Here is a 6,821-nt window from a genome sequence, read left to right as displayed (position 1 = left end):
TCGATTGATGCACTCCATGCGCATGAAGTGAACCAACCAGACCACCTGGGAACAGCCACCATCAATACTGATCACCAAGATGCAAGACATATGATACACAAGGAGGCTGGGAACAAATGTACCATTGTACTGAAGGTAAATGATAATGAATATCATGGTAGCGGACAAATTTAAAGAACTCAGCAACATCAGCTCTCATTTCCTCAGACACGGGGCTGGTCCAAGCCACTACAGAATCAGGGATCCTTTACAGCAACCATGCAGCACAAGAAAAAGTTAGCTCAGCTGCAATCCATGTGCTGAAGGGAACAGTGTCTAGGGCATGTGTCCTCCCGGCACTGTTCCAAGGAATGAGGAAACTGAAAGGTGTCAAAGTGCGACATCAATGAGAACATTCGCGAAGTGGCCCAAAGACATCAACTAGTTGCTTTTCATCTACAAAAGGCAGTGGAAAAGGAAAAAACAACTCTTTTGAAACTTGACATCATAGAACGTGCCACAGGACCCACCTTGTGGGTCTCGCCCATAGTTGTAGTGCCATAAAGAGACAATAGAGCAGAGGTGCACATTTGTGTTGAAGAGCAACAGCAAAACAGAGCAATAGAATATGAAAGGCCACACATAGCTGGTATGATAGCACAACTCAATGGTGCTAAAGTATTCCCCAAGCTTGACCTGAATAAAGGATAACATCAACTGGAACTAGAAGAAAATTGCATGTATATCACCATGTTCTTGGCACATGTAGGTCTGTTAAGGTAAGAAAGACTGAGTTTTGGTGTTTCTTCAGCACCTGAACTTATTCCAGAAGTTATCCGAAGAGCCATCCAGCTGGTACCAAATGCATTTAACTATAGCGATGACATTCTGATCGTTGGGAGCACCAGATGGGAACATGACAAAGTGCTACTAAAAGTATGTCAGTTGCTCACTGAAGCAGGCCTCAAATTGTATATCCACACATATGAATTCAGTATGACCAAAATCAAGTTTTTCGGCCCCATATTCTCAGAGAGTGGCATGACTCTTGAAAGTAAAGACCAGCCATATGTTACTAGGCCAATCAGGCCAATCTGCCCCCCCATGGGTGGGCAGAAGCCACCAGACACCAGGGGTTTTCTTTTGGCATGTTTTTGTTGTTTGGGGAGCGGCACCTTGGGGAAGAGTCGCTCCCCTTTTGGGGGTGAATGATTTAGCTGTTTTTTTCCCTCTTTGAGGGCAGATTGGCCATATTTGGATGTCCATCTGCCCCCAGGGAAAGTTTCTCTATGTGTGAACTGGACTTTGGCTGATGGTCTGCTAGTACTGGTGTTTGGGTGGCTGTATGTGTATTGGCATTTGGCTGGCGGTGTGTGTGTACTGGCGCTTAGCTGCTAGTGAGTGTGGACTGCTGCTTGCCTGGCTTTGAGTGTAGACTGGTGCTTGCTTGACGGTGTGTGTGGACTGTTGCATCATTTCACATTTGTGATCATAATGATTTATTTCTCTTTTTTATTATAGTTCAAAGCTTTTGATTTCCTTTGCTGTGACTCCTGCTTGCGGTTTCGGCACTGGCAGATCTGCAGTTTGCATAGTTGCATGTGTTTGGTAAGGAAAACATTTTTTAACTGCTTACTCCAAATGAGTATCATTGACATGCATTAATTGTTTTTTTGTAAACGGTATAGTAGTAGCAGCATATTTAGCTTCTGTTTTATTGTGTGTGAAATTTTCCTTGGATTTGTGCACAATGTGTATTGTGTTGTCTTGTATAAATGTTCCTTTTTTTATCCTTTCTAGTGGGATATCACTGATGCTTGCTGTGTCTGTGCAGAATAGGTTCAGGTAATCCTGAGTTTAGCTGTTTCTGGCAAGTGAATGGTATTGTATTTGAGTATAGAGGTTTTTATGTGATTTGTATTGATTGACTTTTCCTTCCATGTTACTAATGCCAGTAGTTTTACTTTCTGTTTGATAAAGCCACACTTTGTTCATTGCTTCTTTTACACATTGTTAGGTATTGTTGATTTATTTGTCAAGTTACTTTTATTAGTAAGGGTTATGGCTAGCAGCAGGATTACTGCTCAGCAGGTTGTTGGTATGCTTTTCAATTCTTCCTCTGACCATGATCTGAGGCTGACTGTGCATCTGAGGCAGAAGAGGAAGTGCAGGATTTTGGCAGTGAATTTTCTGTCCAAAGCCACCCTCAGTGTAGAGAAAGGAGGACACTGATTTGACAACAGTGCAGCAAGAGGCATCTGGATTACAGCCTGGGGATGTAAGGCTTCCCATTGGAGGAGCTGAACTCTGGGTTGCCCCAAACATGGTGCAGCCGGCTTTGCCTGCCTTTACTGGTGTCATAGGGTGTAGAGTGAATACTGAAAACTTTTTCCTTATAAATTTCTGCCAGCTGTTTATGGACGATGTATTTTTGGATGAGATTGTTGAACAGACTAATTTGTATGCTGAACAGTATTTGAGGAACAACCGGCCATACTTAAGCCTATCTCTGGAGCTAATCCATGGACTCCCTCAAATATGGATGAGTTGAAGAAGTTCTTCGGTTTAACTTTGTTGATGAGCTTGATAAGGAAGCCGGCTCAGTCTCCATATTGGTCTACCAGTCTCTTAATGGCAATGCCTGTATTTCATGATTAGTATTTGTTTCTGCTTCTTATTGTGACCATCTTTTTAAGCCTGGGCTTGTCTTTGATCATTTTGTAGATCGATTTTCAGAGATCTGTGTTCTAGGGAAACAAATAGCTATGGATGAATCTTTGGTCCTGTTCAAGGGCTGTGTGGTTTTTAGGCAGTTCATTCCTAGCAAGAGGGCATGTTATGGAATTAAGATGCATATGATGTCTGAGAGTAGTACAGGATATGCCTATAATTCCAGGGTGTACACTGGTAGGGATTCCACTATTGACCCACCTGCTTGTCTGTCCACTAGAGTTAGTGAGGAAATTGTGTGGGAACTTGGTAGAGGACTTTTTAACAACAGTCACTATTTAGACGTAGGTAACTTCTTCACTGGTGTGCAATTGTTCAGGGAATTGTTCAAAGTGGACACTGTTGCTTGCTTATGGCACAGTCTGCTTCAACTGTAAAGGTTATCCAAAGGAGCTTGTTTATAAAAAAAACTTGAGAGGGGACAGTGCAGTGCCTTGCATAGTGATGAACTGCTAGCTGTAAAATGTGCAGACAGGAGAGATGTCTACATCCTGACTACCATCCATGATGAAAGTACTTCACCTGTGACTGTTTCGGGTCTGGTTGCTGAAGAGCGCAAACCTGTGTGCATTTTAGACTACAATAAGCACATGTGTGGTGTAGATAGAGTAGATCAGAGGTTGGAACCTTACACTGCCAATTGTAAGGCTGACATTTGGTATAAAACGTTGGCTATCCATTTGTTTAATCTTGCAACCTTCAATGTTTTTGGTTGTGTTCAAAGATTGCTCTCAAAAGTCAAAGATGACATTTGTTCAGTTTCAGCAGTCTTGTTGTAGTGGAACAGACAAGTTTTCCTAGGTTTGAAGTGGAGAAGGTTGTGGCTAGATTGAAAGATCCCCACTTTGCTGATTACATTCCTCCCACGCCCAAAAAAACAATCCCTATAAGATATGTAGAGTCTATATGCGAAGAGGTGAGCAGAAGGAGAGTGAGGTATCATTTTTATCAGGAGGCCAAGGGGAACACTGGGTGGTAGGAAATTTGTGCTGATGCGGTGATCCCACACGGAAATGTGAGGAAAATGTGATTTTTTTAAAGCTACATTTAAGGTTTGCAGGGTTTCTGGGTAGGAAAATGTTGGTGATCCATGAAAACCGCATCACCCTGGAATCCCATGGAAGTATAGTTTTCAGAAATATCTGGGTGTGGTGGGTTTCCCTAGATGGGAGCCAAGCCCAGGATCCAAAACACAGGTGCCACCTTAGCAAAAACAGGTTGGTTTGTGATAGATAATTTTGATGTGTCCACAACATGTCTTGGGACCTTCCCTGTCGCGGGCACTTGGCCCACCCACACAAGTGAGGTACCTGGTGGAACGCTGGGAAGTAGTCAATTTGTAGCTTACTGCTTATTCCAGGACTTTTCCTGACAGAAATGCAAGAAATTGTGGCCCAGATTTAAAAGGACCCAGCGCCTCCTTTCGCCACATTAGCATCATTTGTTTATGCTAATGTGGTCCAACAAGGTCAAATCGATGCACCATATTTACAAAGAGGTACAATGCATGCATTGAGCCACTTTGTAACACTGTGTGCCACATTATGCCTGCACGAGGCATAATGTATGCAAGGGGGGCATTCCCCCGTTAGGGGGGGCAAAACAATGGCGCAAAGAAATCTAAAAGATTTCTTTGCACCATTTTTGCGGCATTTTTAATGCCTGCTCAGAGCAGGTGTTAAAAGAGGGCACATCATTATTTATATTGGGCCCCTATGCACAGTTCAGGGATAGCGCCACAATTTTGGCACTAACCCTGAACAGTACATCAATAGAGTAAAAAACGTTGATACTATTGCCGCCTACCCCGTACCATGGTGTGTCATATTTTAAATACGGTGCACACATAGTGGCAATAGGGAGGCACTAAGGGGCGAAAGAAAAGTGGCCCTGCCCCATGTTGTGTGTAGCCAAAGTTTGAGTTGTGCAGGGTATTCTCAGTGAAAAAACCTGGTGAGAGCCACGTAAGTCACCCCAGCCTGGATTCCCCTACGTGTCTAGTTTAAAAAAAATTACAGGTTTGATATGTTTTCCTAGATGCCGGCTGAGCTAGGGCCCAAAATCCACAGCTAGGCACATTTCCAAAAAAGGGTCAGTTTTCAGTGGAAAAATGTGATGTGTCCATGTTGCATTTTGGGCCATTTCCAGTAGTGGGCATTAGGCCTACCCACAGAAGTGAGGTACCATTTTTATCAAGAGACTGGAGGAAATGCTGGCTGGAAGGAACTCCCCTCAGATTCCAGGACTTTCAAAAACAGAAATGTGAGGAAAATGGGTTTTTTTAGACAGGTTTTGAGGTTTGCAAGGGATTCTGGGTAACAGAATGTGGTGAAAGCCACACAAGTGCCCACATCCTAGATTGCTCCAGGTGTCTAGTTTTCAAAAATGTACAGGTTTGCTAGCTTTCCCGGCTGAGTTAGGGCCCAAAATCCACAGCTAGACACTGCAAAGAAAGGGTCTGTTTTCAGTGGAAAAATGTGATGACTTCATGTTGTGACTTGGGCCGTTTCCTGTTGCGGGCGCTAGATGTACCCACACAAGTGAGGCACCATATTTATTGGGAGACTTAGGGGAGTACAGAATAGTAGAACAAGTGTTATTACCCATTGTCTTTCTCTGCATTTGCACCTTCCAAATGTAAGACAGTGTGTAAGAAAGAAGTAATTTTGAGAAATGCTCTCTAATTCACATGCTAGAATGGGTACCCACAAATTCAGAGATGTGCAAATAACCACTGCTTCTAAACTCCATATCTTGTGCCCATTTCAGAAATAAATAGGTTTCCTTGATATCTATTTTTCATTCTCTATATTTTACCAAATGATTTGCTGTATACCCGGTACACAATGAAACACCATTGCAAGGTGCAGCTCAGGTGCTGGCCCTGGGTACCTCGAGTTCTTGGTGAACCTACAAACCCTATATATCCCTGCAACCAGGAGGGGCCAGTGGATGCAAGGATATATTGCTTTCAAAAATCTGCCATAGTTACAAGTAGTTACAGATCAAAACATAGACACAAATGGCTGTTTTTTTCAATTCAATTTCAATATTCTTTTATTTCAACTGTTACTTTCTATAGGAAAACCTTGAAGGATCTACACAAATGACCCCTTGCTAAATACAGAATTTTCTTTACTCTTCAGAAATATATAGCTTTCTGGGATCCTCATTGGTTTTACACCCATTTCTACCACTAACTGGAAGGAGGTTGAAAGCACAAAAAAGGAAAAATGGGCCATGACCCATTCAAATGACAAAACTGTGTTGAAAATTTTGTTTTTCTGATTCATGTCTGCCTGTTCCTGAAAGTTGGGAAGATGGTGATTTTAGCACCACAACCCCTTTGTTGATGCCATTTGCAGCGAACAAAATCAAACGCTTTCTTCTGCAGCACTTTTTCCCCACTTTTCCCAAACCCCCAAAATGTATCTGGATTTTGGGTACTTTCTTGGTGCCCACAGGGGGAATCCACAAACCCTGGGTTCATTTAGAATCCCCAGGATGTTGGAAAAAATGCAGCAAATGTGGATACCTTATGTCAACAAAACGTTATGGAGCCCTAAGCGTGAACTACCCCAAATAGTAAAAAAAGAGCTCAGCACTGGGGGGGAAGGCCTAGCAGCAAAGGGGTTAAATATAGCCTAGGCAGTCATCAATCAGGCTTTGACTCCAAAGTGGTGCTCATGATCTCCCAGAAGGTCTTGCCTCTTCCCTGCCCTCAACTGTAGCCAGCAGAGACCGGATCAACCCAGACCATGCCTCCTAAACAGCACAATATCCCTTAACCTCAGAATACCTTGTCTCTTCCAAGCTATTCTTAAGGGCCCACCAGAGCTGCTGTACCACCAAGCCCCAGTTCGATACTCCAGCTGGGGAGTGCTTCTCAAGTGGTTAGCTTTGCCATTTCCTCATCTGCAAGATCTGTTGCCCCCACAAGTATCACAGCACTTCGCAGCTTTCATACCTCCCCCAGGAGTCTCTTGGCATTCGGCTTCACTGCGAGTACACTATATTCATCTAGCAGCACAGCAGCAGTCTCACAGATGCTCTCCCAGCCTATCTCTGAGTCTGCTCCCCTCCACCAGGCTCACTGCCAGTGCTATAGCAGG

This window comes from Pleurodeles waltl, chromosome 2_2, assembly GCF_031143425.1.
Source record: "Pleurodeles waltl isolate 20211129_DDA chromosome 2_2, aPleWal1.hap1.20221129, whole genome shotgun sequence".
Taxonomy (NCBI): domain Eukaryota; kingdom Metazoa; phylum Chordata; class Amphibia; order Caudata; family Salamandridae; genus Pleurodeles; species Pleurodeles waltl.
Note: the sequence above shows the minus strand (reverse complement) of the source record.